The following is a 13,562-nucleotide window of genomic DNA, read 5'->3' on the forward strand; positions in this document are numbered from 1 at the left end:
TGTGATGATGGGAAAAAAAAATTTGCGCATGCTCTGTTTACCAAACCGGATGCGGTCACCGCATCCGGTTTAAACCGCATTGCGCCGGATCCGGCATGCATAGACACCCATTGTATACAATGCCGCATTGCGCCGGATCCGGCAGCATGCGTTTTTTTTAAGGGGGAAAAAAACGTTACATGATACGTTCTATCCAGCCGCATTCAATTATTTTGCCGCATCCGGAAAAAAACGGATGCAACGCAAAGCCATCCGGTACAATCCGGTAACAATGCAAGTCTATGGGGGAAAACCGGATGCGGTACCGGATCCGTTTTACCCGTTTTTTTCCGGATTGAACCTGGTGGCAAAAAACTGATGTGTGAAAGTAGCCTAAAAGATGTGCAATCAGTCATGTGTAACCTCCATCGTTGTGTGATTTCCAGGAACTACAGTATAGTTGTGCTCTCTGCACAGTACACAAGTGGGATGTATAGTGATATGGAATGCTGGTATAACCTGGGCATCTCCTGTATATAATTATATGTGTACAGCTGGTATAACCTGGGTATCTTCTGTATATAATTATATATATACAGCTGGTATAACCTGGACATCTCCTGTATATAATTATATATGTACAGCTGGTATAACCTGTGCATCTCCTGTATATAATTATATATGTACAGCTGGTATAACCTGGGCATCTCCTGTATATAATTATATATGTACAGCTGGTATAACCTGGGCATCTCCTGTATATAATTATATATGTACAGCTGGTATAACCTGGGCATCTTCTGTATATAATTATATATGTACAGCTGGTATAACCTGGGCATCTCCTGTATATAATTATATATGTACAGCTGGTATAACCTGGGCATCTTCTGTATATAATTATATATGTACAGCTGGTATAACCTGGGCATCTCCTGTATATAATTATATATGCACAGCTGGTATAACCTGGGTATCTTGTGTATATAATTATATATGTACAGCTGGTATAACCTGGGCATCTTCTGTATATAATTATATATGTACAGCTGGTATAACCTGGGCATCTCCTGTATATAATTATATATGCACAGCTGGTATAACCTGGATATCTTCTGTATATAATTATATATGTACAGCTGGTATAACCTGGGTATCTCCTGTATATAATTATATATGTACAGCTGGTATAACCTGGGCATCTCCTGTATATAATTATATATGTACAGCTGGTATAACCTGGGCATCTCCTGTATATAATTATATATGTACAGCTGGTATAACCTGGACATCTTCTGTATATAATTATATATGTACAGCTGGTATAACATGGGTATCTCCTGTATATAATTATATATGTACAGCTGGTATAACATGGGTATCTTGTGTATATAATTATATATGTACAGCTGGTATAACCTGGGTATCTCCTGTATATAATTATATATGTACAGTTGGTATAACCTGGGTATCTCCTGTATATAATTATATATGTACATCTGGTATAACCTGGATATCTCCTGTATATAATTATATATGTACAGCTGATATAACCTGGGCATCTTCTGTATATAATTATATATGTACAGCTGGTATAACCTGGGTATCTCCTGTATATAATTATATATGTACAGCTGGTATAACCTGGGCATCTCCTGTATATAATTATATATGTACAGCTGGTATAACCTGGGCATCTCCTGTATATAATTATATGTGTACAGCTGGTATAACCTGGGCATCTCCTGTATATAATTATATATGTACAGCTGGTATAACCTGGGCATCTCCTGTATATAATTATATATGTACAGCTGGTATAACCTGGGCATCTTCTGTATATAATTATATATGTACAGCTGGTATAACCTGGGCATCTCCTGTATATAATTATATATGTACAGCTGGTATAACCTGGGCATCTTCTGTATATAATTATATATGTACAGCTGGTATAACCTGGGCATCTCCTGTATATAATTATATATGCACAGCTGGTATAACCTGGGTATCTTGTGTATATAATTATATATGTACAGCTGGTATAACCTGGGCATCTTCTGTATATAATTATATATGTACAGCTGGTATAACCTGGGCATCTCCTGTATATAATTATATATGCACAGCTGGTATAACCTGGATATCTTCTGTATATAATTATATATGTACAGCTGGTATAACCTGGGTATCTCCTGTATATAATTATATATGTACAGCTGGTATAACCTGGGCATCTCCTGTATATAATTATATATGTACAGCTGGTATAACCTGGGCATCTCCTGTATATAATTATATATGTACAGCTGGTATAACCTGGACATCTTCTGTATATAATTATATATGTACAGCTGGTATAACATGGGTATCTCCTGTATATAATTATATATGTACAGCTGGTATAACATGGGTATCTTGTGTATATAATTATATATGTACAGCTGGTATAACCTGGGTATCTCCTGTATATAATTATATATGTACAGTTGGTATAACCTGGGTATCTCCTGTATATAATTATATATGTACATCTGGTATAACCTGGATATCTCCTGTATATAATTATATATGTACAGCTGATATAACCTGGGCATCTTCTGTATATAATTATATATGTACAGCTGGTATAACCTGGGTATCTCCTGTATATAATTATATATGTACAGCTGGTATAACCTGGGCATCTCCTGTATATAATTATATATGTACAGCTGGTATAACCTGGGCATCTCCTGTATATAATTATATATGTACAGCTGGTATAACCTGGGCATCTCCTGTATATAATTATATATGTACAGCTGGTATAACCTGGGCATCTTCTGTATATAATTATATATGTACAGCTGGTATAACCTGGGTATTTTCTGTATATAATTATATATGTACAGCTGGTATAACCTGGGTATCTCCTGTATATAGTTATATATGTACAGCTGGCATAACCTGGGCATCTTCTGTATATAATTATATATGTACAGGTGGTATAACCTGTGCATCTTCCGTATTTGATTATATATGTACAGCTGGTATAACCTGGGCATCTTCTATATATATATATATATATATATATATATATATATATATATATATATATATATATATATACGGTATACAGCTGGTATAAGCTGGGCATCTTCTGTATATAATTATATATATACAGCTGGTATAACCTGGGCATCTTCTGTATATAATTATATATGTACAGCTGGCATAACCTGGGCATCTTCTGTATATAATTATATGTGTACAGCTGGTATAACCTGGGTAAACTCTGTATATAATTATATACAGTATGTACAGTTGGTATAACCTGGGCATCTTCTGTATATAATTATATATGTACAGCTGGTATAACCTGGGTATCTCCTGTATATAATTATATGTGTACAGCTGGTATAACCTGGGTATCTCCTGTATATAATTATATATGTACAGCTGGTATAACCTGGGTATCTTCTGTATATAATTATATACTGTATGTACAGCTGGTATAACATGGATTATCCAGAATTATCCTGGATTATAGTCTATCGTGGTTCATATTGTACTTTATTACCCACACTTATTATCAATTGTTTACACCAATTGATCTCTGCTTTATAATACCTTGCTGAGCTTTGTGGTGCTTTTGGCACATTTTTCATTACTTCTTCCTTGCCTTTTACGATTTTTTAAAAATATTTTCTATTAATAAATATCTTTGTATTTTGAACATTTATTGTGTCCTTGGCTATATTTCTTATTGGTTTTGTTTGACCCTATATAAGGTGTGCTTAATTATTAGGCAACTTCCTTTCCTTAGGCAAAATGGGTCAGAAGAGAGATTTGACGGGCTCTGAAAAGTCCAAAATTGTGAGATGTCCTGCAGAGGGATGCAGCAGTCTTGAAATTGACAAACTTTTAAAGCGTGATCACCGAACAATCAAGCGTTTCATGGCAAATAGCCAACAGGGTCGCAAAAAGCGTGTTGGGCAAAAAAGGTGCAAAATAACTGCCCATGAATTGAGGAAAATCAAGCGTGAAGCTGCCAAGATGCCATTTGCCACCAGTTTGGCCATATTTCAGAGCTGCAACGTTACTGGAGTATCAAAAAGCACAAGGTGTGCCATACTCAGGGACATGGGCAAGGTAAGGAAGGCCTGAAAAACGACCACCTTTGAACAAGAAACATAAGATAAAATGTCAAGACTGGGGCAAGAAATATCTTAAAACTGATTTTTCAAAGGTTTTCTGGACTGATGAAATGAGAGTGACTCTTGATGGGCCAGAGGCTGGATCAGTAAAGGGCAGAGAGCTCCACTCCGACTCAGACGCCAGCAAGGTGGAGGTAGGGAACTGGTATGGGCTGGTATCATCAAAGATGAACTTGTAGGACCTTTTCGGGTTGAGGATGGAGTAAAGCTCAACTCCCAGACCTACTGCCAGTTTCTGGAAGACAACTTCTTCAAGCAGTGGTACAGGAAGAAGGCGGTATCGTTCAAGAAAAACATGATTTTCATGCAGGACAATGCTCCATCACATGCATCCAACTACTCCACAGCATGGCTGGCCAGTAAAGGTCTAAAAGATGAAAAATAATGACATGACCCCCTTGTTCACCTGATCTGAACCCCATAGAGAACCTGTGGTCCCTCATAAAATGTAAGATCTACAGGGAGGGAAAACAGTACACCTCTCGGAACAGTGTCTGGAGGCTGTGGTGGCTGCTGCATGCAATGTTGATTGTAAACAGATCAAGCAACTGATAGAATCTATGGATGGTAGGCTGTTGAGTGTCATCAGAAAGAAAGGTGGCTATATTGGTCACTACATTTTGGGGGGGTTTGTTTTTGCATGTCAGAAATGTTTATTTCTAAATTCTGTGCAGTTATATTGGTTTACCTGGTGAAAATAAACAAGTAAGATGGGAATATATTTGTTTTTTATTAAGTTGCCTAATAATTCTGCACAGTAATAGTTACCTGCAAAAACAGATATCCTACTAAGATTGCCAAATCTAAAAAAAAACCAGTCCAACTTCCAAAAATATTAAGCTTTGATATTTATGAGTCTTTTGGGTTGATTGAGAACATAGCTGTTGATCAATAATAAAACAAATCCTCTAAAATACAACTTGCCTAATAATTCTGCACACGGTGTATGTTATATATACAATCTGTGTATAGTGATGTGACGTATTATGTCGTAACCTGGCCAGAAACATTAACAGTAAGCCACAAGCTGCAATGCAAAATATTTTCTCTGCCTAAATATCTAAATAGTATATTTGTTTCCAGACATGTTGTACAGGTACATAGAGATACATCTATTTACTGTATTTTAGCCTATATAGCGGGCTTTAGACGCTGCGACATCGCTAGCAATTGATAGCGATGTCGAGCGCGATAGCACCCGCCCCTGTCATACGGCCGATATGTGGTGACCGCTGCCGTAGCAAACATTATCGCTACGGCAGCGTCACACGCACATACCTGCTCTGGCCGGCGATCCGCCTCCTTTCTAAGGGGGTGGTTCGTGCAGTGTCACAGCGACGTCACATGGCAGCTGTCCAATAGAAGTGGAGGGGCGGAGATGAGCGGGAAGTAACATCCCGCCCACCTCCTTCCTTCCGCATTGCCGGTGGAAGCAGGTACGGAGATGTTTGTCGCTCCTGCGGTGTCACACACAGCGATGTTTGCTGCCGCAGGAACGACAAACATCGCTAAAAAGCAGAAAACGACTTTTTATTTCAGGACAACTTCTCCGCTGCAAACTATTTTGCCCTCTTTTGCGATCGTTTCAGATCGCTCTTAAGTTTTACACACTGCGATATCGTTAATGACGCCGGATGTGCATCAGAAACAACGTGACCCCGACGATAATTCATTAACAATATCGTAGCGTGTTAAGCCCACTTATGACTCCCTGAACCATAAGACCTAGGCTTTAGAGGAGGAAAATATATATAAGAAAAATGTTTAAGCGAAAAAATGTTGGTCATGACGTACTCTTCTGGGGGGAATCTGCTGCTGACATTGTTATGGGGGTAATGTCCTCAAATTCCTGACTAATGTCCCCATCCTAGTTTATATGTCCCCCATCCTGATGTATATGTCCACCATACTTGTATATATGTCCTCCATCCTTTAATATATGTGACTCATCCTGGTATATATGTCCCCCATCCTGGTAAATATGTTCCTTACCATGGTATATATGATCACCATACTGAGCCCATCCTGGTATGTATGTGTCTCATCCTGGTGTATATGTCCCTCATCCTGGTATATATGTCTTCCACCCTAGTTTATATGTCCTCCATCCTGGTATATAGGTCATCCTTCCTGGTATATATGTCACCCATCCTGGTATGTATGTCCCCATCCAGGTGTATGTGTCCTCCAATCTGGTATATATGTCTCCATCCAAGTATATATGCCCTCTATTCTGGCATATATGTGCTTCATCCTGGTATATATAGTATGTCCACCAATCCTGGTATATATGTTCCTTATCCTTGTATATATGATCCCAATCCTGGTATATATGTGCCGCCCCGTGCTCGGCAGCAGCCGAGCCGATCTGATCCGGACCTTCAGTGGGTGGCTCGAGGGTCTCCGGACCCGGGGGTCCTGCGGCACGTTGATCAAAAGTGGTTTGGTGGTTTGGGGACGTAGGTGTACAGCCGGAGCCGTGTTTGAGTTCGTGACGCCACCCACGGGATGTGGTGAAGGTGGACACCACCGCTGCAGTTATGGGGCACCCGAGGGAGATGTTATGCAGCAAGTTGTTAACCCATCTGTGGGCAGGGATGGTGGCCCCGGGACCCGTTGAGGGTGTTTGGCGGTGCAGGGAGATGGGCGGCCGGAGGGCACTGTTATACTCACTATTAGTAAACACACGAGTCTCTGGTAAACCAAGGTGATGTGGTCGGTGCCCGCAGCCGGCTGCAGTCTGGTCCCCCACCCGGTTGGTGGTCTCTGCCTTTCTCCTGCACCTGTTTGTGATGGTGGACTACCGGCGCTTGCAACTTCAGTAGTCCGCTCCCCGGCTTGTGGTTGCCTGAGGAGCCCTTTTCCCGCAGATGCTGGATCGTGGAATCTCTCTGCCATGGCGGTGGCTTTCTATCCCCTTCGTTGGGTTGTTGCCTTCAGTCGGGACTTTGGGTGGGATAGGACCTATAGTCCTGGCCGCAATCAGTTAATTAGCTAGTCCCCAGTAGCTTCTGGACCTAGCTTCAAGGTCTGAGTACCCCCCTTTGTGCTCCGGTTTCCGAGTCGGTTCCCCGGGTCGGTACCGGCGGGCCACTACCCTGTCCCGGTCCACCTCGGTTCCACCGAACCGTCTTCCCGGCTCCTGCAGACAGAGGTCTCCGTCTGCCTCCTAGCCAGCAGTACCAGGGCTCCTACACTGGCACCAGTTCAGTTTACTTCAGGCCTGTCACACACAGGCCTGACCTCCACTTCTGCTCAACACTCAAACTGATCTGAACTTTCCCGCCCCAGGCTGTCTGAGACTCCTCGGTGGGCGTCTTCCAACCACCTGGTTCCGCCACCTGGTGTGTCCATCAAGCACTGAGGGGGGTGACTAGGGTTTTAATGTTTGGCTGCTGTCACCTTGTTAGGGGACTGGTGTAGTGCGGGGCCCTATCTGTGATTACCTGGCCTGGCCAGGGCATCACATATATGTCCCCATCCTGGTATATATGTCCTCATCTTGGTATATATCTCCTCCATTCTGTTATATATATGTCCCCCATCCTGATGTTTATGTCCCCCATCCTGGTATCTATGTTCCCCGTCCTGGTATATATGTCCTCCATCCTTTTATTTATGTTCCACATCCTGGTATATATGTCTTCATCCTGATATATGTGTCCTCATCCTGATATATGTGTCCCCCATCCAGGGCCAACCCTGGTATATATGGTTCCTATTCTGGTATATATTCTTCCCATCCTGATTCATATGTCCCCCATCCTGGTATATATGTTCCACATCCTGGGCCCATCCTGGTTTATATGCCTCACATGTACCCCCACATGGTAATGCCTCATTTGTGCCCTCTAGATGGTAAAATTGCACCCTAAGAAATATTATTGCCCTTGGCGGCCGAACGATCAGGTGATCACCAAGCGACCGGCTGCTGTGAGCGATCAGCTGATCACCCGGGGCCGGCTGCTGTGAGCGATCAGCTGATCACCCGGCGGCCGGCTGCTGTGAGCGATCAGCTGATCGCTCTTATTAGCCGGTCGCCGGGAGATCATCTGTTCGCTCTCAAAAGCCGGCCGGCTATTGTGAGCGATCAGCTGATCGTTCTCTCTTTTACAACGGAGTCCGACAATGAATTCTAATTTTTGTCATCCGTTGTACAACGCATCAGTCACAAGCGTCAAGCAACGCATGTGACTGATGCAAAACAACGGAAATGTGAATCTAGCCTAACTGATTATTAAGTGACCTGTCTGTTTTGTTACATTTTTTGCTGCTATCATTGGGGTGGGCGTTGCATGCACACTATGATTCCAAAGCTTTAGGTCTTCAATAATTGACACCTTTAGCAGTGCATGCGCAGATTGAGATCTCAGCTTTGTGAAGACATCATTGAGCTGAGATCTTGATCTGCGCAAGCGCCGCCATGTGCCTGCGCCATTTTATTGAACAAGACCTGATGTGCTGAAGGTTAGGTAAAAATCAAATTTTTATTGCTGTTGTAATTATAAATTAATAGACAAAAAGAAAAATTGTCTGGTCATCCAAACTAGTGCATCACAAAAATGTCACTATGTTTATGGATGCATATATTTTAATAAGCTTGCGTGAAAGTTTTTACTATGTACAATAACAGTCAAAAGTTTGGACATGCCTGTTCCTGCAATAGTTTCCTTTTTCTTATTGAAATGTGCATATTGTAGATTCAGACTAAAGGCAGCAAAGTCACAAATGAAGCAAGGTGTAAAGGGACACATGAATTAAATCAGAGTATGTGATTAATCTGATGACAGCATTACACTCCCTTGTCATTATTTTTGGCAGCTGTATCAGGTGTCACTTGTCATCTCTTTCAAAGAACCGGTTACCTCATCAAGAGATCATTTATAGAATTAGTGGCATTCAGAGAGTGTTTGTGCTCTTCAGGTATGTTAGGCAAAGGCACAACTCCAAACAGTGGTGAGCCCTTTTCCACAAATATTCTAAACCATAATATAGCAAGGATGACTCAACTAAGCAAAGAGAAGCAGCAGACTATCATTAATTTTATACATGAAAGTCAGTCATTCTAGAGAATTTCTAGAAACTTAAAGGTATCCTCAAGTGCAGTAAAAAAAAAAAAATAGCATTCACTATGATGAAGCTGACTCTCACTAGGAGCACCCAAAGAAGGGAAGTACAAAAATGACCTCTGCTGCAGAGGATAAGTTCATCAGGGTTACCAGCCTCAGAAATTGCAAATTGACAGCAGCTCAAAAAACAGCCTTAAAAATGATGCATAGACATCATATAGCAGATACTTTAGTATCAACTGTGCAGAGAACACTGCGAGAAATGGCCTTTATGGTCGAATTGCTGTATAGAAGCCACTACTAAGAACCTCCAACAACAAAATGACTGGACATTAGATTAGTGGAAATACATATTGTGTTTTGAAAAGTTAAAATGTGAGATTTTTGGTACTAACCATATCTTTGTGAGTCGCAGAAAAGGTGGTCTCTACATGTGTGGAGCTCATTGAAAAACATGGAGGAGAGGTATGATGGGGGGCTCTGCTGGTGACAATGTGTAACGATATGACTGCAGTGAAGCGGGGGAGAGGAAGCTCCTATACTGTCCCTCATGCTAGGGGACTCAAGGCTATTCCTGGCCTTCATATTACTCTTGAAGGTGGAGACGCCGGAGTCCTGTGCTGTACTATTCTCTTGACCATATCTAATCTGTTACCCCCCTCAGGGAAGGATGGGTCAGGAATGTGATGGAAATACAGATTAAGATAGACAGGGGAAAACCAAAACTCAGACACACTGTAAACTCACAGGAATAAACAGTAAGAGACTAAGGACAAAAGCAAGAGCAGGACGTCAACAACAAAAAGACAACCAGTATAGGTCAGCTATAGCTGACATTAATTGAATAGTCCAGCCAAAATATAAAGGAGGGGAGCAAACGTGACTGATCAAAGAGATTAACAAGCAGCCCAGCAGAGACTAACTGTTGCTAACTTGCCTAAGTCAGTATCTCGATGTCTGCCTCTCCCCGCACTGATCACAGACCTCAGAGAAGTTAACAGGCAGAGTGCCAGAATCTGTTGTTTCTACAGATCCTGACGCCTCCATACATTTGGTGATGCCGGCAAAAATCTTCTTGTGACACAATGTTGGTGATTTATTCCAGATTTCAGGTACATTACCCAGAATGGCGACCACAGCATTTTGTAACGACGCCCTCCTATAAGGTTATCACTTAGTGGAATTATTTGTGTTGTCATAGGACAATGACCCAAAACATCTCAAGGCTATGTGAGGTCTATTTGACCAAGAAAGAGTGAAATGGAGTTGAACACAGAGTGAAGGCATAGCAGCAACAAGTGCACCACTGGGGATGACTTTAGGATTGTTGGAGGCCGTTCTAGTTGACGACCTGATGGAGCTGCTGGAGAAAATGTCAAGTGGGTGTAATGCTATCATCATAGTAATAAGGGGAATTCTGAGGAACCTAAGGTGTATCACATATTCTGGTTTCTTTTACGCATTTCTTTACCTTTTGTTTCCATTTATGCTCCTTTGTGGTTTTGCTGCCTTCAGTCTGAATCTACAATGTGCAAATTCCAATAACAATAAAAACATTCCAAAAATGGAGGAATCCAAACTTTTATCCTTTACTGGGTATGTACGTGTAATATTTTTGTGACGCCCCTGAGGCTATGGTCACCACAGGGTCCTGCACCTCAGTTAAGGTGCAGTATCCATCTCAGGTAAGGGGGGGTTAATCACCGGTGTTCCACATTTACACTTTACATACAGCTTAGGAGCCTTCTCACAGGGGAAGTTGGCTGAGGGTAGATAGGGGGGTGGGCATCACGATGCATGGGACTTCCCCAGTCACTGAAGCCAACCACCTCAGGGGCGGGTTCCACTTGGGGGTAGAGGTAGGCGCAACACATTCATACACTCAGACGAGTCGGGACCATAGTTCTGACAAGACACCTCTGGAACTCTTGGACTTGACTAGGCCTGGGGCTTGGAGCGGGAGCTCAGCCTGGGTACCTAACTGCTGAGGGGGACATCCTAGGAAAAGGACACTCTCTCTCCTTCTCTCTTCAAACACCGGTGGTAGCCTCTTACTTGCTACTTGCTTTGGATTGACTGGAGCCCACGACAACAGAGACCAGCACCTGGGTGCAGCTTTACATCAGTGAGTAGAAGAACCTGGAACCGCAGTGGCCGACTGAGACTCTGATTAGCGACACCGTAGCCCCGCGCTCCGGCGCTCCCAGGGGACTGCCAACCCTTTAAGATCCACCCGGGGCCCACTACACCTGTGGGGAGCAACACCATCTCGGCTGCCATAACACCTGCCCCAACGAGGAATTCTGCAGCGGCGACTACTCCCTGGCCACATACCACAGGTGGCGTCATGACAAACTTTCCCAATCACCCCACTTTCCCTTCATTTACTGCACGCCTTAGGGCAACGGAACCAGGCAAGACCACCCGTGACATCGCCTGACCCGACACGCAACGCCACGGCAACGAATAGGTTAACCACCTGCCCCATGGGGCGCTATATTTTCATGCATGTATTATGTATTATCCTGTGCAGATGTTATATTGTATATACATGTGCCCAATGTGAACATGTACGTAAGTGTGCGTGTATATCCAGTATGTAGGTGCAGCATGACAGGGGGTCCCAGCCACCAGTCCTGCATAAGGGTCCCTCACTGTCAGTGTATGCATGAAGCATGTTTGTACAACTTGACAATCTCCTGTAGATAAGTATGCCGATTATTATACATGTACAGCTGGTTATATGCTTTATAAACATGTGATACACCAAAATGAGAAATATAGTTTTATATAGGAATAAATATTGTGTAGCTTTACAATCCCAGAGGAGCAGAAACTTAAGACTTAGTTAACCATATGATTTATGTAAAGCGGTATGCGCCATCGTTTAGGATGTATGACTTGGGAAACGTATATCAGATATGTCGGGGGACTCGTGAAGAGCGCAGCGGATGACCATTACATGGTAGGTTGGAGTTTGAGAAGTACAACTTTTTTTACATTTTATTTTTTGCAATTATAATATTTTCTACTTTTCCATAAATGTCCCTTGGATCACAGGATATTTCAGATGCAAGGGAGAAATATAAAAAATACAACACCACGTTTTTAACTCTTCCATTCCCAGGTCTCTGAATATTTCTGGAATTACATTAAAACTTTATTTCATTTTGAGGCTTTTATAGTTTGGTTTTCCCGAGTTCTATATTATATTTTAACCAGCCATTTTCAGTAATCCCATCCTTATATTGGGTGATAAGTAATGGCAGCTAATTTTATGCTCCCATTCATACACATGACAGGTGAAGAGAGCTGTACATCCTCAGCCTGCATCCGATCACACAGTATTGGATACTAGCGCATGCGCAATACCGCGCACCACACTTTTCAGTAGAGAATGACGAATGATGGATATGGTTATAAGCCCCTCACTGGTCATGATGAACTGCTGTACTAAAACGGTGGCATCACTTCTCAGAAGACTTCAGTGAGGCTTCAAATTTAATGGTAACGGGGCCAACCCTGATCGTTCATTCCGAGGATTAGAGATGTCATCTGGTGTTCTGCTCTTAACTCACCAGGTAGCTTGGCATCTTCAGACTCTGTTCACACTGCAGAGTCTGACACGTCTCCTGCTGCACTTAAATTGCTCAGTCAGAAAAGGGCATTGCCCGGTTTTGCTCTCTCTGGTGTCCGGTCTAATGTCCGGATAATGTCTCTGGTGTCTGGTCTAATGTCCAGATAATGTCTCTGGTGTCCGGCGGGAGTTAATTCCTACTGGTCTGTAATTGCTGCTGTGAGCAAAGGTTATGGAAAACCTATCACAGCTGCCTCCAACCGTTAAAAGATGGTAGATCCTGGGGTCTCATGCCAATGATAGCTCTAGCTTAGCTCCAGCGACACCGGTCTTGTGCATTTGATCAAGCTTTGGTGGTTGGTTGTATGCTATTTGATATGTGGTGTAAATATCCTTGTTGTTTGATTATTTCCTCCCTGTACATTCCCTTTGAGAACGTATTGTCTTTTCCTCTGTGTGCGCTTACTGTGAGTTTGAGCTCTGGTTTCCCCAGTTTGTTGCTATTTGTGGGATATATTTCTCCTGTCCCAGCCTTCCCCTGGGTGGGAGTATTAGACCAGGGCTTTTCAGGAGTTAAGGTTACACTGGCAGTTCAGACCTCGATGTCATCAGGCCTACCTTTGGAATAAGGAACAGCTTAGGGTCCCCAAGTCTGAGGGCTAGTCTAGGCCCCCCTCCCCCCAGTTACCATATTACACCCCGTGACACAAGATAATTATGCCAATTGGACCCCACTGA

The sequence above is a fragment of the Anomaloglossus baeobatrachus genome, chromosome 5 (assembly GCF_048569485.1).
Source record: "Anomaloglossus baeobatrachus isolate aAnoBae1 chromosome 5, aAnoBae1.hap1, whole genome shotgun sequence".
In the NCBI taxonomy this organism is placed as follows: Eukaryota; Metazoa; Chordata; class Amphibia; order Anura; family Aromobatidae; genus Anomaloglossus; species Anomaloglossus baeobatrachus.